This window comes from Anopheles funestus, chromosome 3RL (assembly GCF_943734845.2).
Source record: "Anopheles funestus chromosome 3RL, idAnoFuneDA-416_04, whole genome shotgun sequence".
In the NCBI taxonomy this organism is placed as follows: Eukaryota; Metazoa; Arthropoda; class Insecta; order Diptera; family Culicidae; genus Anopheles; species Anopheles funestus.
Window position 1 is genome coordinate 46,902,465 of NC_064599.1, and position 25,705 is coordinate 46,928,169.

The window sequence follows — 25,705 nt, forward strand, 5'->3', positions numbered from 1 at the left end:
TAAGAACGAACAGTACACGCGTGAAAGCATTCAGCAAAGCAATAGACGCCATTGCGCCTATTACGAGTAGCAGCTGTCAAACAACACATCGAGCATGCCCTAGGACACGCAAACGATAAGTATCGATAAGTCAGAAATTGTAACTAAAACTATGTTATAGAGATAGTCCCCAAAATACACTACTATACCGAACTCTAGAAATGCAGAACAATTTGCATTTGTATAGAATAATTAATAATTATAGAATCAACCTCCTTCTTTGTTCCTAATGATTTCCGCTTATTAGGTGATTTTTAAACGAAAACATTAACCAAAATTATTAAACAATTAGTTTGTTTGAATGAGAAAATATTGTTAAGGAATTTTAACTTTAAAGTTTTGCTGAGAATGTGGCCTATGATTGCAACTATGGAGAAACAACTACAAAGCACAGCGATTTCTTTTACTGATCAGGTGGAGTCAAACCTGTCGGAGATCGTATGCAGCCGTGGATAGACGACTGCAGCCCACGACCGAGTTTCCTGGAAACGGATTGCAGTCCTGGCCATAACTTCACGACGTGCTCGACCATGAGCAGACCAAGAAGAAGAAGAATGGTTGAATCATTTCTAAGAGGTTGTTACTTGTTCCGACGCAATGCTCAAAATGTATTCGTTTTGCTCAAAATGTATGGGAGTATGGGAAATTGCACTATAGAGAAGCATACATAGGTTAACGCACTCCGACGCAACGTCGGAACAGAAAAATCGTTTCTCATTTTGTGTCGAAGGAGAACAATATTTTTATTTTCACCTCTATTTATAAACTTGAGCACCCCTGCACCTCAACCACTGTAAACGTCAACTTAATGAAACCGATCGTTTATCGGTTTATAGTGCCTCGCGTAGTGCTTGTACAAACAACAACATACCTTCTCATTCTGTCTTATGAACAATCAAATCTGCCAAAGCGAGAATGCATGTTGGTTTGGCTGGTTGGGCAAATTCCCTCCTCGGCATCCGCATGACAGAATGTCATAAAAACTTTAACAAAAAAAAACGTTTACGAAAGATAGCATGTGCTTTCGTGGTCTGCGGCTATAGGTAAGATGCAAATTTTATTTTTCACACACGTAATAACTCCCTTTGCCGTTTTTAGCTTTACCACATGCGTCAACTGATCTTCTCCTGAATGGGTTTCTAATATCCACGCGATTGGCCATCGGGTTGTTGGTAAGGCCTTATGTAAAACAATAACTAATCTACCGGTAAATATGTCGTTGGTTCGGTGGCGTCTCAAGTTGTATTTCTGCATTTCCTGCAGGTACCTAATGCTTCCAGAATCGTTGCACTATCAGCTGGCACCTTTGCTGCTTGTCGGGAGTGTACGCCTTCAATCCAGTTTAGTCGAGAACAGGAGCTGCGTGTATAGATGTTCCGAACAAAAATGGGCTTGGGTGAGTGCTGCCAAATCATTCGAGTCGTCGGATATGGGACGCAAGTTCATTGCCGCTTCTATTTGTTGATGGTACAGTATCCTTCGTAACACAGCATTGAGCTGTCTAGATGGCGGCAGGGATGTTGTTTGGCCGTCTTCACAGCTGTTTCCCACAATCCGCCAAAGCGTAGAGCCTTGGGATGGACAAAGTACCAAGTAATACCCCTATTGGAACAATCGATTGCTATGATGTTTTGCTGTTGTTCGTTCATTCGGCATTCGGCATTTGGGACCGAAATTCCACAGCTTGCTCTACATGAAGTCTGTCGTTGGCATGCCACGTGATAACAAACCTGCAGGATTGGATGCGCCATATATATGTTTACGCTGCCACGCGTGTAGTGTTGCACTTCGGATACCCGATTTACAACAAAAGTTGCCCAGGTGTTAGTTGCTGCGCGGAACCACTTTATGGTGACGTCAGAATCGGACCACAAGAATTATTCTGCTTCCTGTAAGCCTATCGCCTTCTTGAGTCGGTTGTGGAGATGAGCACCTAACACTACTGCACAAAGTTCGAGCCGAGGAAGTGTGACAAGCTTAAGTGGTGCTACCCGTGATTTGGAAGACAGTAACGTAATGCAAAGCTGTCGTTTATCGTTTTCGCAACGCACATAAATGCAGGCTCCGTAAGCTGGCGGTTTCGGATGCATCGCAAAATGTATGTAGCTGCATGCTTTCCATTTCTTGAAGATCGACTCAGGAACAGGATTCCTGGAGCAAGCCTTCGCTAAGCATAATTCCTTCATCATTATCTTAGCTCGAACGACAATCGGTGGAATCAAACCAAGCGAATCGAACATGCGTATGATCTTGGAAAGGATTATGCGTTTAGTAGGGTTCACTTTATCGGTATCGATCGACTAGTGATGGGAAGGTTCCCAAAAAAAAGGAATAGAACGGAACTTGGCTCTTTTGGAAAATTAACGGAACGGAGCTAGCAGGTTTGCTGGACTACTTTCATGAAAAAAAATTGTCGACAGAAAGGGGAAGGAATGTGGAGGGGAATAGGGGAGTCGATCGAGACAAACATTTTGCAGGAAGTTTCGTGATGGTGACAATGATGGCAGAAGGAACAATTATTCATTAATGTTTAGCGCGTAAAGATTACCCAGACATTGCTGGTGCTCTCGCGATCCAATGGTCCTGCGGTGAATACGGCGACGATTAACAACAACCCCAAGTGAACGAAATCGGTCTGTTTCGTAAGAAATTGGAGAATTGGAGAATTGGTCCTTTTAGATCAAGCTCGGGAGTAAATGATTCATTTCTGAATTTTTGATGAACTTCCACCAAAAGTGTTCGGATCGTCTCTCTGGTTTTAGTCGCGGGTGGTTTTAGATCATGTACACTTTATTATGCGTGTAGTCGCTTCGAGGATCTCCTACGTTGTGACGAGCTCTCACCGATTTGTCCGCTAGCGGATCTACGCATCTATGCTACCCAATTAACAAATTCACTTTTATGATTATAATCCCAACATAGCGGCCACCTAAATTTACAAAATTTACTAGATTTTTCGCTTCTAACCTATCTAATATTCCTTTCAAAAGGTAACAAGCACACCTTCGAAACTGCTCGTTTGAAAACGCTAGATCGGATTTTCAACAACACTCAATGAAGCTCAGCGTAGCAGTTGGCGCTTCGGCAACCACTCTCGTAAAATTTCCCTTCGATGGCAATATACAAGGATGCTTGATGTTGTAACCAGCAGTTGCAAACTCTTAGTGGCCACCAACACGCAGTAATCCATCGCTATCCAAATATGGCCGAAGCTTGCGTATTTTAGAACTTGCTGGAACCGATTTGTGTCTAGAAAGCCCCCTGATTTCCTCGTTGAAGTGTTCTTGCTGGACCACTCCTATCAATCTTCTCCTTGCCTCATCTAGTTTACTCAAACTGATTGGCCTGATACGTCTTGATGTGTCTTTCTTTCCTTTGATGAACCTTAGACAGAGGGCTGCCACTCTCAGCATCTTCCAATAGTTTGAGAACTTGTTTAAGATCTTCTGCTTCCGCTGCTACTAGTATCATCTTTCGTCGTTCTAAAACTCTTCTGGAGTTTCTTCTGGAGTAAGCAATCGTTCTTCATACCCCCAATTAACTTCAACACCAGACGAATATAACCATGCCGGACCTTGGAACCATTCTGCTTTGCCTAAAAGGTTCGCGGGCAATGAACCCCTTTACACAATATCTGCTGGATTCTCCGTACCCTTTACGTGCAGCCATCTATGGTTGGCACTTTCTTCTTGCACCAGGGCCACATGATTAACGACGTACGTTGTCCATGTGTAAGAGGGTGCCAATGAACCTCCCACGAAATAATTAGCCCACGAAACAACCGGAGCTATCAAACCAAGCGACCATAGAGTACGCTAAACGTCTTTTGAAGGGGACTGATGTAAAATCAACGTTCACAGTGATGCATAAATTGTCCGATGCAGGAAGCTAAGATACGCCCAACGTCTTAACATGTTCTTCCAAACCAAATGATACTTCACGACTAGTACTTCGCGCGTCTAGCGGAACAGCTTTCATTATCCATGACTTATTCGAGCTCCGCTTCTTTAATCCAAAGCCTCCTTACTTCAGTAATTCGATTCGTTGCTCTTAAAGTTGCAATACTTCATCTTTGCTGTTGGCTCCGCCGATGAAGCCGTCTGCATAGAAATTTTCACATAAAGTTTTCTGTGCTAATGGTAAAGAATCGCCTTCATCTTTAGCCAGCTGTAGCCAGAAAAGATGATGGTGTGAGTCCAAACTTAACTCTCTGCAGCTCGTAGGTGTCGATGGGTTTCTTTTCAGATGACCGCCAAAGAATGCGTTTTGGGAGGTTTGATCTGCATGTACTTTAACTTGGAGGTACATTTTCTCTATATCCGCTACTAACGCTACACGCTACATTCGGAAACGAAGCAACAGATCCAACAGTTGCTCTTGCACGACTGGACCTACAAGTAAAATGTCGTTTAAAGAGAAATCTGATGAAGTTTTTGCTGAACCATCAAATAGTGGCCTGATTTTTGTGCTCGAGCTGGATGACTTTAAGACAGGATAATGCGGCAGGTAGCATACAGGATATTCGATGTTACTCATGTCGAATGTTACCTTCTTGAGATATCCTCGTTGAACAACAGTTTTAATTCTGCATCTTTCGAATCTCCAGTCAAGTCGTTGAATTCAGCCTTACAGGAAAGCTTAACTATATATCTTACTTCTTCATCTCGTCGATAGTTCCGCTGAAAATTATCTTCACAATCACGTTCTTCTTGTGATTGTGTTGTAGATTGTGGCAACTCTTCGACTGCCCATAACCATTCTATCTGCCTAGCCAAATCATACTCATCGCCAACTGTGCAAATACTGGTTTCTAGCATATTGTTGCTTCGTTCATCGCTCGGCATCTTTCCCATGCTAATTCAACCAGCTAATTCAATAAAAAAATCCACATCTTCGGTTTGGTCGAAGTTTGGGTCAGCTAAATCGAAATCTCGCGGTAATTTGGCTTTCATTGCAGTGACATCTACATTCGGTTTTCGGTAATTCGGTAATTTTCGGCATTAGTACAAAACCTATCTGCTGTTCGTAATTCGTAATAATGTAGAAACGCTTCGTCTTCCAACGCCAAATAACCGCATGCCATTTGACAACTGCGACAAACCAAGTTGCTTACAAAGGGTTTCTGCCATAAAGTTGACTTGTGCTCCGTTGTCAAGAAGTGCCTTCGCTAAGCTTCATCTCCCACTAGCACCTTTAACCTTGATGATCGCTGTCGATAACAACACGTGTTTAGATCTTCGGGAATAGCAGCTGTCAAATTTGAGATTTCTTCTGGCTTGACTACGCGTTGATCTTGTACCATTTGCGTTAGCATACCTTTGATTTAACTCCAAGTTAGCATGCAGAAGAGTGTGATGCTTGCCGGAACGATGCGTACAACGAAATCTGGATTTCGTGCAACGACACTTCTTTGCCCAATGACCATGCGACAGGCAATTGTTACAAAGCTTATTCAGACGGACGAAATTAGATTGCTCATTCGTTGTTAGCTGCTTTAAGTCCTCCCATTTCCATAACAGATGCTGCTCGTTGTATTTCTCACACGTTGGTGAAGAGCTAGAAACTGCCACATTTGCTACAAAACGCCGTTGTACCTGTCTACCTGGAGTGCGATGGTCAGCCGCTGCTGCATCCAATATCGTCGTTTGTGAATGAAACTCCTACGTATCCGTAACCCGATGCGCTTTCGCCTAGCTGCGTTAGCAGTTTAGTGTGTCTTTTAAAACTATCCACTAAAGCATGTATTGAGTCAATGCTTTTCGCTTTTAACTTGGGCCAATTTATCAATGCATTTACATGCTGTTCCATCAAAACGTTCTTTTTATTGTACCGTTTGTTCAACGTTTTCCATGCGACCTCGTAACTCGCATCACACGTTGTAAAGGTGTCAATGACCTTCAATGCCTCAACTTTCAAAGAGGATCGCATGTAGCACATTTTCTTTGTTCCAGTTAAACTTTTATTATCGAGCACATAAATTACGGAATGCGAGACAATCCTCAAACCTGCCAGAAAATTCCGGTATGGTGATTTTTGGAAGCCTCATGTGTTGAGGCCGTTATCGGCCACCGTCATCGTCATTGCAGGATGCCTCTTCCAAAGTCGTCATAAGGTCTACCTTAACATAGAAAAGCTCCAGAAAACTATTTGTCTTCTCCTGATGCTTTGGCTGTTCACTTATATTTTCTTCAAACCGTTTATACGTATCGACTGGACAATCCAGCCGACATTTTATTACGGACTTGTCCGCCTTCATTATGGTTTTCAGAAAGACCACATGGTTCTCCAACGCTACTATACACGCATCCAATCGTTTCACCTTTAGTTCGAGTTCCGCCATTTTCTGCTCCTCGTGTGATGCTGCTGGCTTTCTACCTGGTTTACGCACAGTTGGTTTTCTTTCCGGTGCTAATTTAGTCAGTGGTATTGCGTTTCCTTTAACCTTCGGTCTCGTTTCCATTTAACAGCTAATGACCTTTCGCATAATGCGCGTGTTGTACACGTCACTCACATTCACACTACTGTTCAAAACGGAATGCCAATCTATAGTTTTTACTGCCCGAATCCTGCTTCGCACGGCATTACTTCTTACACTTCTTACAACCTTTATTCTTTGCTGCAGAAGCTCGAATCCTGCTTCGTATCAGATTACGTCCACGCTTTTGCTCGCCGAATTTACTACACGCACTTTTACTATCACCAACTGCACACTACGCTGCACAGTATCTGTTCGATAGCTCTTCCAGTTTAAGATATTTCGGATATTTCGCACTTCTTTCCTCTAATATCTAAAACGAAAGATTTCTTGTGGCGTTTGATTATTTTGAATGGTCCATCATAAGGTGGGGTCAACGCAGGTTTAACGGCATCGATGCGAACGAAAACATGAGAACAGGACTGCAGTTGTTTTTGCACATACGCCTTTTCCCCAGTGTTGTGATTCGATTGCGGGGGTGGTTTTAAAGATGACATGATTTGTTTGAGATTTGCCACATAATCCGGAGTCGCATTTGCTGCCTTCTTCGGTTCGTCAAAAAATTCACCTGGTAGTCGTAGTGTTGTACCATACGTGAGTTCTGCAGTCGTTGCACCGATGTCTTCTTTAATGCTGGAGCGCATGCCGAGTAGCACGATGGGCAGTGCTTCAGTCCATCGAGCATTTTTGTGGCAAAGGATCGCGGTTTTCAGCTGGCGATGCATTCGTTCTATCTGACCGTTGGATTGAGGGTGGTAGGGTGTTGTTCGAAGGTGATCGATACCTAACGTCGACGAAAGAGAGCGAAACAATTCCGATTCGAATTGCCTACCGAGGTCAGTCGTTATTTTTGCCGGAACACCAAATCTGGAAATCCATCCGGCGATGAAGGCTCGTGCAACCGTCTCGGCTGTGATGTTAGGGATTGGGATCGCTTCGGGCCAACGCGTAAATTTGTCGATCAACGTCAAGCAGTACGATTTTCCTTCTGATGGTGGTAGTGGGCCGATTAGATCCATGTGGACGTGCGTAAATCGTTCGCTCGGTGTAGCTATAGTGGTGATAGACGATTTGTTGTGGCGTGTTATTTTGTTTTTTTGGCATTCTATGCATGTTTCTACGAACGCTTTGCATTCCTTTCGAATAGATGGCCATACAAAACGTTTTGATACCAGGTCAGTGGTTCCTCTTATCCCGGGGTGCGAAAGGTTGTGTAGCTTGGATATGATCATTCTTCTGTGTGCTAGGAACGCTTAGGAACGAAAGGTCGAATGTGCTCTGTTGAAATATCGCAAAATATTTTTTTAGTAGAGTTCGGTACGGTCAGTGTTTTAAGCATAAGTGAAGTTGATTCCGGTGGGTTACTTAAAAAATCTTGTAATTCGGTGTCGGTTTGTTGTGCTTCAGCGATGTGGTGGTAATCTATGTGTGCGCTGATGGTGTCAATGCGGCTAAGCATATCTGCAACCATGTTGTGCTTTCCAGAAACGTGACGTATATCGGTTGTGTACTCGCTGATGAAAATTAATCTCCTCTGTTGTGTGGGGTTTGCGTTCTCTAGTTTTTTGTTGAAATGCTGTGGTTAACGGTTTGTGGTCGGTGTACACTACGAATTCGCGAGCTTCCAAGAGGTCTTTAAAATGCTTAATCGCTTCGTAGATAGCGTAAAGTTCGCGATCATAAGTGCTGGTTTTCTGTAGTGCAGGTGTTAATATCTTTGAAAAGAACGCTAACGGCTCGAGACCCTTGGGGGTTAGTTGATTAAGTGCAGCTCCTATAGCTTGATTGGAAGCATCAACGTCTAAGGCGAGCATTGCATTTGGTGATGGGTGCGCGAGTAAAGCTGCGTGTGCTAGATCGTGCTTGCACTTTTCAAAGGCTTGGTTACTATTATCATCCCATTTTAGTACCGTAGAATCATTTTTGATGTTACCGTTTATCATGCCATGCAAAATTTGCTGGCTTTCTGCTGCGTGCGGTATAAAACGCCTATAAAAGTTAATCGTCCCCAGGAAGCGTTTCATTTGTCTGGCTACAACTGGTTTAGGGAACTCAAGGATTGCTTGCACTTTAGTGGGCTTAGGTTTAATACCTTCCGCGCTTATCAAATGGCCGAGAAATTCGACCTCTGTACGACCAATTTGGCTTTTTTCGGGATTAATGGTAAGGCCGTTTTGTCTCAGGCGTTCGAATACTATGCGCAAATGTTGTCGGTGTTGCTTTTCGTCTTCTGATGCAACGCATAAATCGTCAACATAGGGAAACACGAACTCTAAATCACCAAGGATGGTATGTAAGTGTCGTTGCAGCGTTTGACCGGCATTTCGCAGGCCAAATGTCATGAAATTAAATTCGAATAACCCGAATGGTGTTGAAATCGCGGTTTTCGGTATGTCTTCATGTGCAACGGGGATTTGGTGGTATGCACGTTGTAGATCGATGCATGAAAATATTTTCTTTTTGAACAATATCGTGGAAAAATCTTGAATGTGCGGCACGGGGTAACGATCAGGCACAGTAATTGCATTTAGGCTTCTATAATCCCCACATGGTCTCCACTTCCCGTTCGCCTTTTTAACCAGGTGCAAAGGGCTAGCCCAGCAGCTCTTTGATGGTTTACAAATACCATTTTCAATGAGGAGATCGAATTCTGCTTTCGCTTCGCGTAGTCTTTTTGGGTCCAAACAACGTGGGCGACAAAAGACGGGTGGACCGGTGGTGATTATCTGGTGCGTAACGTTTGTGTTGACCGGCTTATGCTTGTTGTCTAGTATTGTGATATCTTTGTATTCGTTTAGTATTTGTGAAAAGCTATCGTATGGACTGCAGGTGGCTACATGGGCTTTTTTTATATACAAAGGGTATATTTATTCAATGAAAATTTACTTTTCAAAAGAACCCTCTCCCGCTCTCTCTGCCAATCCCGCGAGGGTTCTTGTAGCATGAGAGTGTAGAAACTGCTCCGCAGCTTTCTATTACCGTGCTTAAGCACCTTCTAATTTATTTTAATTATTCTTTTTAGTTTTTTTTCCCCTTAATTATCTCACTCATAAACCGTCACCATGATTTCTTCATTCACGACCTCAACGAGAGGCAGTTTCCGCCTCCATTGCGGCTGCTGCTTCTGTCGCAGTGAGGCCTTCGGAGCACTCATACGAGTCTCCAACGTCATGCATGAGATCTCTGTTGTCGCTCTCGTCACTGCTTCCGTTATTACTGCCAGTTTCAGCAAACAGCCGCCGCAGGTTAGCGGCCTCACGTCGCCGCTGCCAGAAACCCCTCACTCGTTCCCGGATAAATTCCCTTCTTTCTGCTGTGGTTGGTGAGGCAGGTGGTGAAGGGGGCCGAGCACCTAATCTCTCCTCTCTGAGGCTTGCCGTCCGTGCCCTCCTGGCCGCGTTTCGCCTCTCATTGCGGGCAGCTGCGACAGCGTCACGATCTGCCAAAGCAGCATCTGCAGCATTCGCGTTCTGCGCAGCGAGGTACGACCGCTCATCATCCCACTCACGCTGCAGCACAGTTGTGATGGCCTTAGCTGCCTCACATACCCTGCTCCAGTTTGGCGGCGACTGGAGCATGTATTTAACGACAGTGTCTGGAGTGAGCAGCCTCTGCTGGTCATCAAGCAGTATCGCTCTTTCCTCTTTCCAGTATCGCTCTTTCCAGCAAAGCGCGGGCATTTAAAGAAAGCATGCTCCGCGTCTTCTGGCACTCCAGGGCATCGCCGGCAGTCCGAGGACGGCGTGAACCCCATCCTGCTCAGGTAGTCCCGGAAGAAACCGTGACCGGACAGTACCTGAGACAGGTGGAATGGCACGTCCCCGTGCTTGCGTGACTGCCAGTCCTGCACGTTGGGAATGACTCGGTGAACCCACCGGACAAAACGGCATCTGCTACCGCAGCATCCTCGTCCCACGTTGCCTGCCACTCTGCCATAGTGCGCCCGCGCTCCTGGCGCCGAATCTCATTAGTGGACTCAGTGCGGTCGACTGCATGGAGTCGTTCATAGATCCGGGCGTCCTCTCGTACTAGCCGGCAGATTGGCACGAGGCCGGCAAGCAACACTGCCGTCTCATAGCGCACCGTCCGGAACGCTCTGGCAGCACGAATGGCCGTCTTCCGCTGCACTCGACGCAATAGTCTGCGGCACTCCTGCTTGTCTAGCGCTTCGTGCCACACTGGTGCCGCGTACCTTATAACCGAGTCTGCGACCGCCGCGGCTAACCGCGACTTGCTAGTGCCTGGCCCTCGGTGGTTCGGCATAAGGCGAGTGACAGCCTCAGCCACCTTCATCGCCTTCTCTGTGACGTGCCGGACGTGTGGCAACCACGAAAGGTGATCCTGCAGCTGATCACCAAGATAGCGTATGAAGCGGGACGATCTAATGACTGCGTTTCCGATGTTGATGGACACTACCGGAGGATGCCTCAAGCTGGAAATAAGCACCATCTCCGTCTTGGAGGGTGCAAGCTCCAGGTGATGTCTCGCCATCCACCCCCCGATCGCCATGACTGCTTCCTCTGCTGCAACTGCTGCTGCAGCCGGTGTTGTCGCCGGAACAAGTAACAGCAAGTCATCCGCGTATCCGATGGTCTGCACGCCTTCAGGAAGTTGAACGCCAAAGACCCCGTCGTACATCGCATTCCACAGGGTCGGGCCCAGAATAGACCCCTGCGGGACTCCAGCGGTTACCCGACGCTCGACAGGGCCTTCGCTCGTCTCATAGATTAGGCAGCGGTCGTTGAAGTAACTGCCCAAGATCTTGAGCAGCGGTGACGGCACTTTCTTATCCCGCAGAGCTTCCGCAATCGACTGCCAACTGGCCGTGTTAAAGGCGTTACGCACGTCTAACGCCACTGCCAACAGGCATCGCTTGTCCCGCTGGTTTGTGCGGTTGTGGGACATAGCTGTCCGTCCCGCTATGATGACCCGCTGGATGGCACTGATCGTCGAGCGTCCTCGGCGGAACCCATACTGGTGGCTGGAGAGTCGTGGCTCGCCAGGATCCTCAAGATGTTCATTCAGCCTGTTCAGGATGAGCCTTTCCAAAACCTTGCCCAGTGCATCGAGCATGCACAAAGGCCGGTATGAAGAGCTCTCCCCAGGAGGCTTCCCAGGCTTGGGAATAAGCACCAGGCGCTGTTTCTTCCAGTGTGGCGGAAACGTGCCACGGTCGAGACAGTCCTGGTACACACGCCGGAATACCTCCGGGTACGCCTGAACAGCTGTTTTGACGGCTGCGTTTGGTATGCCATCGAGTCCCGGCGCCTTCTTGCTGGCCATTGAGCCGACGATGTCAAGTAATTCCTCAGTGGTGACCGCTCGCATGCGTCTCTCCTGCTCATCGCTACTATCGGTGCTGATAGTGGGCTCCGGCCAGACCACTGGTCGATGCTGCGGAAACAGGTCTTCCACAAACCGGTCCATCTCCACTCGGTCGGTCTCCGGTGGAGTCCCGAACACGTTGTCTACCGCCGTGTCGATCAGCTCATTAAACATTTGCCGTTTGCTAGCCTTAATGGCCACCTCAAGCGCCCTTCTTGCCGTGCGATGCTCAGCTGCAGCAAAACTGCGTTCCTGCATATCAGTGAGATGTAACATCCGGTCATGGGCCGCGTTGCATGCGTCGCGCAAGCGGTCAAGCTCCGATGTCCACCAGAAGAGCTTACAACGTTTTCTCTCGTATGCGGTGGGCACTCGTTGCATAATCTCTGCACATGCGTCGGTTAACGCATCCACCATCCCAATTTCCATTGTGCCCCTTTCTTCGAAACGTGCTGCTCTCAGTGCCAGGAGGAAGGCTGCTGGGTTAAATTGCGACGTCTTGAAGCGTTGACCAGCGTGTAGGATGCGCCTCTGGCCAGACGAAGGGTTCTGTCTCAGCGGTCGTCGTTGTCGAGGTTGCTGCGCACCCCTCGGCCGGTATGAAGAATCGATATGCCGCACTTCAAACGATATCAACCGGTGATCAGAAGCAATGTATCGGCTGGTCACTTCCCATGTGCTCGGGTCAGCGATGGTAGGGCTGGCAAAAGTGACATCCACGATGCTTGGTCGAGCTACACCATTGCCAATAAAGGTAGGAGTGCTGCCGTGATTCAACATCTGCAGCCCTCGGGTCTGTGTGAAGTCAAGCAGCTCCTCACCACGGGTGTTGTTCCTGCGGCTGCCCCACTCTGTATGCCAGGCATTAAAGTCGCCGGCAACGACGACGTTAGAGTGGGACATAGTCTCCAGCTCCACAGCCTCCAGAAAACGCTCATACTCGGCGATGGTCAGCCGCGGAGGAGCGTAACAGCTAATGAATACAATGCCGGCAACCTGAGCAGCCACCAGGCCAGGCTCCGCACTGCTCCACACTCGCTGAATGGGTTGTCCGCTGGTGGTTACCACTGCAACGCTCCTTGACGAATCGAGCACCCATCTTCCATTATTGGCGGGTGGCCTGTAGACCTCGGATAGCAGCAACACGTCGGCACCGAGTTCGCTCGCTGCCTGAAGTGCTAGATCCTGGGCCATCCTACCCCTCCCGATGTTTGCCACGGGGTTACCCCGTGCCTACATGCTTAGCAATTGTCGCGTTTGCGAACGCGACAATCGTAGCACAGTTTTCCCAAAAAAAATTGCGACTTTCGGCGCGACTTCAAGGTTGTTTAAGTTTTCTCGTGCAAGGTTTGTTTATGTTTTCAATCTGGCCGGTAGCGGGGAATTAATTTTGAATTAAATTAAATTAATTTAAACAATGAAAATTATAATAAATAGTAAATTTATTGTTTTGATGAAGTTGATGAGAAAGGCAAGTTTTTTAACTCCAGTGACGATGTTTCAAAACAATGGACCATCAAGAAAGCTCGTGGCAGGATGCTGCTGACTCCTGATACAAATAACGGCTGTTGCTAACAGTACCGCAGATTTGTCCGTTTTGTTTTCTTGTGTGTTTAACGCTGGAAAATCTTGTTATAATTTTTTCCGGTAGCCAGAAAGAATTGTAACAAGATAAATAGGTGAACGAAGATGTGTTTGCCCACCACGTCATACACCGGGCAAAATAGAATAGGGATCGACAGCTTCGAGTAGCATAAAGGTAAAAATCTTCGAATACGGGTAATCAAACGTGTATGGCTTCTTTCTCATTTCATGACCGTCACCGTACCCTCAATATACAGGTATTCATAACCACGATTCCAACACAGCTTCCAAAAGGGATCGAACACTGTGCTGTGGACTATCTAAGGTTGGAAATAGACGAAGCGAGATTTACGCGGATCGAGTAATACGCGGGTGTCAATTTTGGTATAACGTCGGTCAAACAGGCGAGTAAACCGCGCCTCGTGTATGGACCAAACCGCGTAAGTAGTGCCAATAGCTTAAGAAAATCTATTTACTGCAGCTATAAACCTACTCTTTTTGTTGTAGTTTTTAGTCCTTGTAGCGAAATCTTTATGTTTTGGTTCTTCTTAACCAGAAAATCACCAACAAAATTGTAAACAACTCTTTATGTCATCGATCTCGCTACCGAGTAAACGCAGAGTTGCTGCACTTCAACAACTCTGCGGAAACGCGGGCGCGATCAAGGAGTTTATAAAGACAAGGTGAATTTTTATCGCTTTTCCGGCAGGCCGCCATTGTGGGAGATATCTGTCAAACTTTGTTTACAAATTCATATGGCTTGCTACGACTAAAGTAAACAAACAGCCAGTTGATGTATATTCAGTTCTTTATATTCTTTCGTAAAATCTGTTCATCCACATCGTATAAGATTTTAATGTCGACTATTGTTCCCTGACCGCCACTAAATATTCTTCATTACAAAATATCGCACATAAAAGCGCGAACGGAGTCAGTTTGTTCATCGTTATAATAGGTTTCCATGAAGTGCGTGGACCGTTTGGTCGGAAAGTGTTGCTTTTGAAGACTACGGAACCGCAACTCGGTGTTACAATGGCTCGGTAACCGATGTGTTTCAGCTGCTGGCTTTCCTTCACACCCAAAAGACATTTATCGTGTCGACCAAAGAAGGTATGCGTATGCGTTTAGTGAAAAACATCGTCAAAAATGTAACCATTACGATCCAGAGCAATGATTCACGCACCTCGCTGCCAAATCTCTTGGACAAGAGCAGCAGCAGCAGCAATAAGATTTTTCCACACCAACGTCGATGCCGCCTCACTTCCTGTTTAAGCTGTTCGCTGTTCCTGTTCGCAGTGTAATCGTGTAAGCTAAAATAGGTAGTTCCATCAGAGGCCTTTTTTATATCTTAAAATTCTGCTTCATTTCGTTCTTGATTGCAGACCTCCTATCGAAGTTTTATCCTCAAGCTTATCAAATTGCAAAATCCTTATCTATCCGTATCCGTTTGCGGCGACCAATACCTGCAATCGCTCCTTCCTTAACGTCACGATGTATTGGGACGACCGTGCGTTTGGACATTGATAGGTAAAAGTGTCTCAACAAAAATGCCTCCTGAACACATAAGAACCACCGCTAAGTCGCCTCGTACAGATGCCAACTGCTGTCTCGCGAACTTAATTAGAGAAAGTTGTGGTTTGAAAAAATCGAAAGTTAAATTACGGATTATTCATTGCCCATTAAGGTACCAATTTAAGAAAATTTTATTGTTTTTCATTTTGCTTCGTTCCATGCAGTCTTCGTATTGGTAGAAGTATAACTTCTCAACAAAGGCGAATTTATTCAACAATTGTATTGTATCTGCTACGAATAAATTTTATCAACTTAGTACAATATATCTATAATATAATATATCATATTTCTACTATGTGTTTTTGTATTTGTATTATCACATTTTTCTGACTAGATCGGTAATTTGCACGTATGTATTGCTGTTAGATATTACCGCCAAAACATTCGAACTAAACTTGAAACAAATGTAACATAAATCATCAATCCTTGAAACTCGAAAGCTTCCTGAGATGCTAGTGGACATCCAGAGCCGTATCGTGCCGTCGCTGTCGTGAAACCATCTGAATCGTGAAGACAAACCGGAGCCATTGAAATTATGGAAACTCCCCTAGGCCAGTGAATTTCGTAGAATAATTATGGGTCAGTTTATAAGATTCGAAATCATGTGACATCACCCTTGTTAGTGATGTCAGTGTCTTTTAAAAAATAGTATGAAAGGAAATATAGAAACTTCTATTATACAGTGATTTTCTTAATTGTTGTGCGCAACAACACCTTCGCGTGCATACTCATTTTAAGAGACCTGCAATTTCTCCTCTGGGTTATGGACTGCCTATGAGTACTTTTCTGATTCGGTCTATTCCCATGTGTATTGCACAATCAGTTTACTGAAGCTTCGTGTAAATCATACACGATCCTTGCCTTGATCACGCGTCCTTGCCTTAAAGTGACAAAATCCGTAAACTGTTAACACTAGGGATTTGGTAGTTCGTATGGCGAAGACTCAGAATGGATAGCTGCTTTGTATAAAAGATTTTATAATTTTCCTTACATACATTTCCATGTTTTATGAAATCGGAACATATTCACTGACTCCAAATGTTTCTAATAACTCCACCAGCTCAAGACAAGTCCAAAAGTTTTAAGTTTCAAGTGTTCCGAATAGTCTGAACGGCTCTAGTGGTATCATGGTATTGACTGCTTCGGTCGGATCCGTGCATAACAATGGTCATGGTCAGTAAAAGCTGAATAATTTGGGATTTTGACTACAGCAACCAAATATCTTTGTAAACTATTAATTGTACAACAAACTTTTACCGAATATCCAAAAACCAATTGTTTAATAATTGATACTAGTTTCTAAAGTACTTTAAACTAGGTATAAGTAATAATAATCCATATTTCAACCAATAATAATCCATAGTTCAACAATAATAAAAAGCAAATAACGGTTAACAAAACTACACACAGCAAATTGAATTTAAAATGACTACCTAGTTTACTATTTTTCTTAATTTGTTTGCTGCTTGTCTATGACTAGTAGCTCTCCTCTTGTTATTCAGTCTTTGATTTTCTTTATATTTGTTATTAAGGAATCTCATTCGTACTATAATTCTAAGCTTAGCAAAAGTTTTTAAAATTTCGTAGGGGGTATCCGGGAAATGTGTTTTAAGGCGGTTTGTTAAATTATTTACAATTTGCACGGTTTTGACTAGATTACCATCTTTGTGCAACTGTTGGAATATTTTTTCCATTTCAATTCCTTGTTGCATTAAATGATCAGATGGCTTATATAATCCCCCTGCTGACAAATGCTCAACAAAAGATTGAGGCTGGCTATAGCAATGATCTTCTGCCAATTGGTACGTGTATGTTCCCAATTGTAAATTAGGATACTTTTTTTAAAATTTTCTTCCAATGTATCCCATTATGTACTCTAAGCCATCCTGCTCCTGTTCGTTTAAACTGAATATCAGGTCTAGGTGTTGTGAGTTCAACTCGTTTTCAGTTTCAATTGTTTCAAAGTCGTGAACGACTTCAGCTCCTTCAAAAATTGTGGCGACTACAAAATGTTCCTGACTAACATTTTGGTCATTATAATTTTCATCAGCGCCAGTTGTTGTTATGAACACATCAGGTTCAGCGATAGTGCTGTTTTCGGCGGTATCTGTTACAGATTTTAAAAAAGTTGGTGATTTACCCAAAATCATTAACCGAATTCTGTATAGGCAGGTTATTGGGGATGGATGGTCATAAGTACCACCTTTTTGCCGCAACTGAGAAAAAAAGTTTTCCAGAAGATCTTGATTTAGCTGAAATGAAACAAATATTTGAAAATTAGAATTTTGCAAAGTCTTTTATTATTATATAAAATCTCACCTTATGTGTCGATAAATAGACGATGTTGTGCTTTTGCTTCATGTCGCCAAACAGCATTTTCAATGAATTTATTTGCATCAATATGCTTCTCTGGAAAATTTGCATGTTATTTTTACCAACCACTAGCATGTTCGAAATAAATTCAAACATGTCATCAAGAGCTTTTATTTGGTTTTCGCTGCCAGTGTATGATCTTTTGTAATGCAGTTTGGCATTGGGATTGTGTGAATTGGACACACTGAACCATAAGTCGATAATTTCGATCATATTAGCCAACTCTTTTTCAGTTGGCAGATATCGTTGTAATGATACAGCTGTCGTATGAGACAAAAGCTCTGCTGCTCGACGCACATTTTGGCGTTCTTGATTCGACAGCACCAAATGTCCAACATTTAACTTAAATAGAGGCGTTAATTCGGAACCTAATCTACCATCAACTAAATCACGCAAAGGTTGAGCTGTGATATTATTACCTTTATAAACAAATCCATGGTCTACAAACCAATTTCGCAAAAGTTTCAGTAAATGTGGCGCGTCTGGAAACACATAAATATTAGACTTTGTAATAGGGTGCTCGAAGTATGGCTTGTTATAATCTTGAGCCCCAAGCTCTTTCCAACAACTAATATTAGTGGAGCAGTTGTCACTCACAATTCCAACCACATTTATCTTCTTATCGTGTAATTTACATATTAAGCCATTTAAAATATCTTTGGTCATTTTCTGGTCGAAACCAATAAAAATGGGCTGCTTCCAATTTTTAAATAAGCCTCTAGCCATAACTACCTGTATGTAGTTATGGGGCCCAATAACCTCATCTGTTGCGGGATTATACTCCATTGTATATTGAATTTTCATCTCATCGAAACTCAATATACACTCTACATCCCGAGCATTAGAAGAGCTTGCAAAATTTCCCATAAAAACTAGAACATCTTCCAAAATACCTTCATGCAAGTTTATTTTTCGTGCATATTTTTGCAAAGTTGATATCGATGGTAAAGGATACTTCATATCTTTCATCATATACTCATACGCTTTTTTTGAAAAGTATCTCAGCGTAAGAGCGCTGCTTATTTCTTCCTTATTCCACCTTACGCGTTTTTTTTCTTCCATTATTAGGTCTATTTGGTTGGAAGAAATAGAACTTTTTAAGGCGTTTTTCATCTTGGGAATAAACTCGTTCGCTGGGATGCAAGATTTTTTTAAAAGGCTTAATTCTTTTTCTAAGCTTTTAATTTTTTGTTTTAGATAATAATTTTCGGAAGCCACATGATTTAAAGATTTTTTAAGTCTATTATTAGCCTCTTGTAGCTTGTGGTGCTCAGATATGATTGTTTGGTTGGTGATGTTTGGTATATTTGGAGCATTTCTTACCAATAACGCTTCAGAGGAAAAAGCATCATTGTTTTCCGAATGATCTATTTCCTCATTATGTAATGCTGTTTGTAAAACAGATCGAATTGTTGGAATCGCTGAAATTAAAAACAAGATCAAAGATGAAGGGTATTTCTAACAATTGTCGTTTGTTCATTAGGAGAAAATTTTAAAAACTTACCATTTGGAAGAAGAATTCTTCCAATTACTTTTCCTCTTACAAATACATTCTGTGGCATTTGAAAATCACTTTTTTGAAAGTGTGTTGAGCACACTACATCTCTTTCCGAAGGTTTCCAATTTTCCCCCCGATTACAAAATTGAACCCATGCTCGACGAGCAGGGTCATGTTTTGGAAAAATGTGGAAGGAAATTTCCAATGCACGTCTTTTCACATTGTGTCGATTGTTACAACACATTGAAACAGCACACGGAACAGGCATGATAAAAAGTAAAAAAAAGTTCTTGAAACACGTATGAAAAGCAAAAAATAACAACTTACGAAACTACCTAAATAAACTAACTTACTACCGAATTTATAAGCTAACTAACACGCTAAATAATCAAGAAAAACACTATCCTTAAAATATCATACGTAACTAATTGCTTCAAAGAACTGTTGATGTGGATCTTAAACTAGAATCTACACATCTAAGCAAGTTATAGTTATTATCACTAGTTAAAAAATAAAGATTAATATTACTAAGTGATAATGTAATCAAACTATAACCAAAATTTAAACCAACGAAAACACACTTCCAAATGATTTCAAGTCAAAGCCAACAGAAACGAATTAAACACCAACCGAGCACTTCACAAGACCAAGATGCTATGATTGTAAACAACGCTTGCGGCAACAACACCCCTTCCCTATTCCTTCTTCCCCACCACTCCCCTTAAGAACCACGGAACACATGTGTCAAGTTGAGAAATGTCAATTTGCTCTGGACAACTCTACCTGGTAAATACAAATACCTTGGGCGCGATAGCAGGCGCGGCAAATTTGACACCTGAACTGGGCTAAATCTGGTATAAACTAGCCGCGTATTACTCGCTCCGCGTAAATCTCGCGTCGTCTATTTCCAACCTAATATTTTTTTACCTCTATTTTTTTTAAACTCTAATAGTTTTTCTAATTAATTATTTTAATTAATTTATTAATAAATTTTTCTAAGCTAATATTTATCTTGTTCAAAAAGTTCAACATACAAGTAATAAATTCATAACCAATGCAGCCATGCATTTTTCCACGATATGGGATTTTTGTTTTGAATTAACAACGATTCTTCTGTTTTAAAAATAATATTGACATTCACAATAATTACATACAAATCCTGCGTACTTTTAAAAAATAAATAGCACTCGATTTGTTAATTTAATTTACAATATTTAATGGCTAAAGTCTGAAACACGACCCCCCCACTCACGGGCACTCATTTGAGTGACTTTTTTTCGTGCAGGGTGGTTCGAAATCGGTTGCGTGTTTTTTAATTATGTTTCGAGACACAGACACCTGAGGGCATGGCCGTCGAAGAAGAAAATGTAGCAATTGGTGCCATCTATCGACCACAGGTCAAAGATTGGCGATCCGTTGGAGCTTTCGCGAATAGCTCCGGCCACAGACATGGTAGCGATTAGTGGTGCATGGACGAAATCTAGCCACAAGTGCCATCCAGCCATGGCCAGAAGAAAGTGTGGCGATATCTTGGATACCGGCGGAGCTATGGGGCAAAGTTGGGCCAAAAATGAGGAAAATTTTACGGTTGCACAAACAGCGTATGGAACTTGGTTCCTCGATGAATAAATCACTTTTCACTATGCGAAAACCTCCTTACAATTTAATAGTAATTGTAAAAAAAATCAAATTCAAGCCACATTGCATAGTCTCCGAACCACCCTGTACGAAAAATTGACACGCAGATGAGTGACCGTGAGTGGGGGGGTCGTGTTTCAGACTTTAGCCACAGAAAATTGTCATGGCGTCAAGTCGCGCTTCGAATCGCGATTTTTCGCTGAAAATACACGTATAGCGACTTTTCACAATTTTTTATACATGGAGTTTCGCAAAATTTTTCTGAATCGCGTTCGCAAACGCGACAATTGCTAAGCGTTTAGAGCCGGGGTAACACTCTCACACCGAACATCCCGCCGGTGTTCGAGCACAATCTCTGTGGCCGATGCGATGCGATCCGCCGCAAGCTCCACACTTCTCGTCCGCCGTGCAAGTAGCAGCAGGGTGGCCCTTGCCTCCGCAACGGATACACACATCTCGGCGATCCGTCTGTGCCCGACAGTCACGTGCAGTGTGACCAAACTCGAGGCAGCGATAGCAGCGTTGTCGCTCCAGCGGGATCTCTCTCGACTCTTGAACGAGGCTGACACACCCAAGGATCAGCAGCCGTTCGCCGACTAGCTTAGCGGCCTTCGTCAGCGGCAACCGGATTCGCGCCCGCTTCGTGCCGTTGAAAATGGTCCACAGATGGACTGCAGTGGCACCAGCCTTCGTGCCAAGTTTCTCCTCGATAGCAGCGAGAACGTTATCTTTCTCCGCCAGAGGGTCAACATGACTCAAATAAATCTCCCTCATCTCTGTGATTATGCGGGCCATCCCGTCATTGCCGATAATGTTCTGCACAGCAGAAAGAACCCTCTCGCTATCGGCAGTTCTGGATAGGGGCAGCCGGAGATATGAGAGTTGGGTCCTCATTCCCATGCCCACATGCTGCGCCACCTCGGTCCCTTCAAGACCCGCGCGCACCTTTCGGTAAACATCCATGCAAGATTTACCGTTGGACGGTGCTACCTCGATCAAGTCCGCTTTTGGGTGGCTACATGGGCTGGTAGAGTGTTAGTGACGACTGACTTATTTTTAATTAGCTTGTTACGTTTGATATCCACTAGTAGATCGAAGTGCTTTAAAAAATCAGCTCCGATAATGTGTGAATCTACGTCTGCTATGGTGAAAGGCCATGTAAATGGTTGGTTAAGACCGATGTCTAAAGTAAGATTCGTAGTGCCATACGTACCGATTGAACTACCATTCGTTACTACACGCACTGTTCCGTTCTTGCCGAATGAGTTTTTATAATACGTCCCAAAGGCCAACATAATGGGGGTACATTGTCTTCTTTCAGAATAATTAACATGCCCGGTAAAATATCTAACTCGTCGCTTATTCATTTTCTTCTTACAGGGTGGACACTCAACCGGGAAATCGGGAAAACCGGGAATTTTTTTAAAGCGGGAAAACACCGGGAATTTTTCCGGAAAACCGGGAAAATTTTCTTTCATGTATAGTGGTTGTCAAAATAAAGTGCCCACCCCTTGATTTTTTACATTTTTGCCATGGTTTTAGTGTGAAATGAAGTTAGAACACTGCAAATTTTTGTAAATGCTACTTTTAACGTACTCTAACAGATTCATTACCTAATCATAATAAATAAAAATTTTTTGCACGCACCAAAAATAGTTCCATTATTTTTTTCTAAAAAAACGGTTTCAAAAAAAAGGGCCCACTTCAATTAAGTTAACAAAATATATATTTATTGCACTCACAAAATTTGCTAATATTTTATATGCCCCCCTTTGGCTTTCAGAACCTGCTGAAGGCGTTTCGGCATGCTTTCAACTAAATTTTTTAAATGTTATTGGTCGAGATACTCCCAGGCATGTTCCAGGGCTTTAAAATAAGTTTCTTTATTTTTCACACCTGTTTATCAACCCTCGCATCGAGAATCGCCCACAAATTCTCGATGGGGTTGAGGTCTGGGCTTTGCGGAGGCCTTTCCATCGGTTTAATCTTACATAAACGGAAGAAAGCCTTCGTTTTGTTCGCTGTGTGTTTCGGGTCATTATCCTGCTGGAAGATGCATTTCTCTTCAATGCCCATCTTGATGAGAGACACTTGCAGGTTTTCCTGTAGGATGTTAATGTAGGAATCAGAAGTCGTAATTCCATCGATTTTGACTAGATTCCCCACACCTGCCCACGAAAAACACCCCCAGACCATCACATTGCCTCCTCCATGCTTTACTGTTCCTTGTATGTGGCGGTCTTGCAACTCCTCACCCGCTCTGCACCATACACGGTCCCGCCGTTTTCGGTTGAACAGTTCGAATTTCGATTCATCTGTCCACAGAACTGTTTTCCAAAATTCTATTGGCTTATCCGCATGGTCTTTTGCAGATTTTAGCCTATTAGCTTTATTAACCTTGCTAATGAACGGACGTTTCCTAGCAAGCTTGTTGTTGAAACCTTGCGCTTTGATCCGGCGACGAATAGTACTATCAGAAATGGGTAGCCGAAGGGTTTCTTGGATCTGGCGGACAGTCACTTTTGGATTTTTTTTTCACCTCTCGAACGATCCTAGTGTCCGTTTTGGAATCCGTTTTGGGTTTCCTGCCTCTGCCTGGCCGATCCACCACTGATCCGAACGTGTTTTGTTTCTGTATGATTTTTCCCACGGCTGCTTTGCTAATATTGTATTGTTTTGCAACATTTCGATGGGAATCTCCCTTCTCAATCGCCCGAACAACCAACTTTCGTACACACAGTGCAATTTACTTTGAATTTTTCATAATAACCACAAGAGTCAACTGTGTACCACGAAGTATTTTTCTTTTTCATTTACTAACATGTGCTAATGCATTTAGTAAACATGTCAACTTGTATCAAAGCGTCAAGACATAACGATCATTTTTATAGCATCAAAACGATAAGTTTATGGCTAATTTTGCACAGTGGGCACTTTTTTTTGAAACCGTTTTTTTAGAAAAAATAAATGGAACTATTTTTGGTGCGTGCAAAAAATTATATTTATTATGATTAGGTAATGAATCTGTTAGAGTACGTTAAAAGTAGCATTTACAAAAATGTACAGGTACATATTTTTTGAGGCGCTTCTATTTTTCCCTCTAATAAATTTGCAACAAATATGATTTTGGGATTTTCGCGGTGATTTTCTAATGTTTCCAGCCCTAGTGCATGTCAGTATCTTTAGTAACAAACCTAGACATGTATTTTTAGATTTTTTCGATTCTTTTGATGCATAGTTCGGAACATGAGTGCCCTACAATAGATCCAAACTCATGGAAAGGACGGACTAGACTAACAAACCGAGTTTTTATACAAACAGGATCATTGAATTCGCTAGTCATTTTACGAACTAAATCAAAAGTCCTATCGATCTTACTTATTATGTTTTCATAGTGATTTCGAAAAGTAAGCTTGTCATCTAACAGAACGCCAAGATCACGGACCCTATCAGCACCTTGTATCGCTAGGCCATTTATGTGGTATGAATACTAATGCACATTTTGCGAAATAACTCGGTTCATTTAGCCCCACCTTGACAAATTAGCATCACGTGAAACCTTTACTTTCATTTAATATTTTTAGGATGTGAATGTTATACCTATTGTGTTTAGTTTTGATTAAACTTCTTCAAATGCCCATAATTCTCTTTTTTGATATGTATATATTGTTTCAAAAACTTAAAATTGATGAATGATGCGAAAATTTTATTTATACAATGGTACATGTAGAATGAGAATTCAGGTATTATGATGTAAAAATAAACGTAACATTAACTACTATTAAATAAAAAAGTTCTAAATAATTTTTTTCCGCGATTTCTTTCTGGCAAAGTCATTTATAATTTCTGCGGTATCAATATTATCTAAAAATTCTTGCTCTGTGTACAGTATTGCTAGGTTATTTAATTCTACATTTCCCATTGAATTACGCAAATAAGTTTTAACTCGTTTTAACACGGAAAAAGATCTTTCCCCTGAAGAATTCGAAATGGGTATTGTCAATAATATTTTTAAAACTATCTCAACGTTCGGAAATGTACAGGACATTTCTTCACTAACACGATACAAATTCGTTTGGTGCTGAGCAACGAAAATGACAAAAAGGTGACAAATTTTTCAAGTGACAAAAACAGCTTGTCAATTGCGAAAAATAATTTTTCCCGTGGCCGTGCATACATTTGTACACTTTGACAAAACATAGCAACCCATGATTGACAAAATCTTCATTATCTTCAACGTACACGAAAATTCAACGCGTTGTAAGCAGTTTTACATTAATTTTGGCTTTAAATTAATTGATTAAGATGGTCTGTGTCCTTGCAGGGATGAAATACAGTTAATTCAACAGAAGAGAACACCGCAGTGGTCAGCAATTCACAATATACGATCTTTAAAGCGCGCTTGTTTACGTTTTGAGCAAACGTCAAAATTTTGTCAACTTTTTGTCACCATTCTTGTCAACATTTTTCGTGGATTTTCCACAAAATAAAATTTTGTCAAAAGCTCAAAAAAGTGACAAAGGCTCCGTTTTGACAAATTTTTCACCTTTTTGTCAGCTCTCGTTGCCAAGCACCTCTTAAGTTAACATTATTTTCAGTAAATAGGTCATTACAATTTTCTTGCCCATTTTCCGAATCAATCGCAACATTATTTTCCTTAACAAATACTAAAAATTGATCAATTTTGTCTTCTAAATTATCAACATCGATATCGTTTGCGTAAATTTCTTTTAATTTTTTGCAACATTGTTTCTTTTGTTCTTCTTCTAAATTCCAGTCAACAAATATTTTGAACGGTTCAATAGTTTCTTTGTATTTGTCTGCTCTTTGAGATAATTGAGCATTTATACCATCGCGGTGCAGCCCGAGGGTGCATGTGATAAACGGCGCCGATCGACACGCCAAGACCGGGTTCAAATCCCATCCGGACCGTCCCACCGTAGCAAAGACTGACTATCCGGCTACGTGGTAAAAATAATTCTAGTAAGCCAGACATTATCGGCGTGACCTTGTAAGGTCGTTAAAGCCAAGAAGAGAGAGAGAGAGAGAGAGAGAAACTATCGCATATGAGATAAAATGTAATGACTTTAAAATTTTCTCTCGGGGTAAATATTAATTCATTTTCATTTTTTTCATCAAGACTTCTGTTTGGTCTTTTTCGAATTCGCTCCTTAGCTTCATCAAACGATAAACCAGTTATT

General features: G+C 42.6%; 1 long non-coding RNA gene across 1 annotated transcript; it reads left to right on the top strand.

The window, feature by feature from the left end:
- The first annotated feature begins 935 nt into the window (after positions 1–935).
- Positions 936–6,786, top strand: LOC125767792 (uncharacterized). Its single transcript, XR_007418827.1, has 3 exons — positions 936–1,082; positions 1,138–1,211; positions 1,303–6,786. It is a non-coding gene; the product is annotated as an uncharacterized LOC125767792 (long non-coding RNA).
- Positions 6,787–25,705: the final 18,919 nt, after the last annotated feature.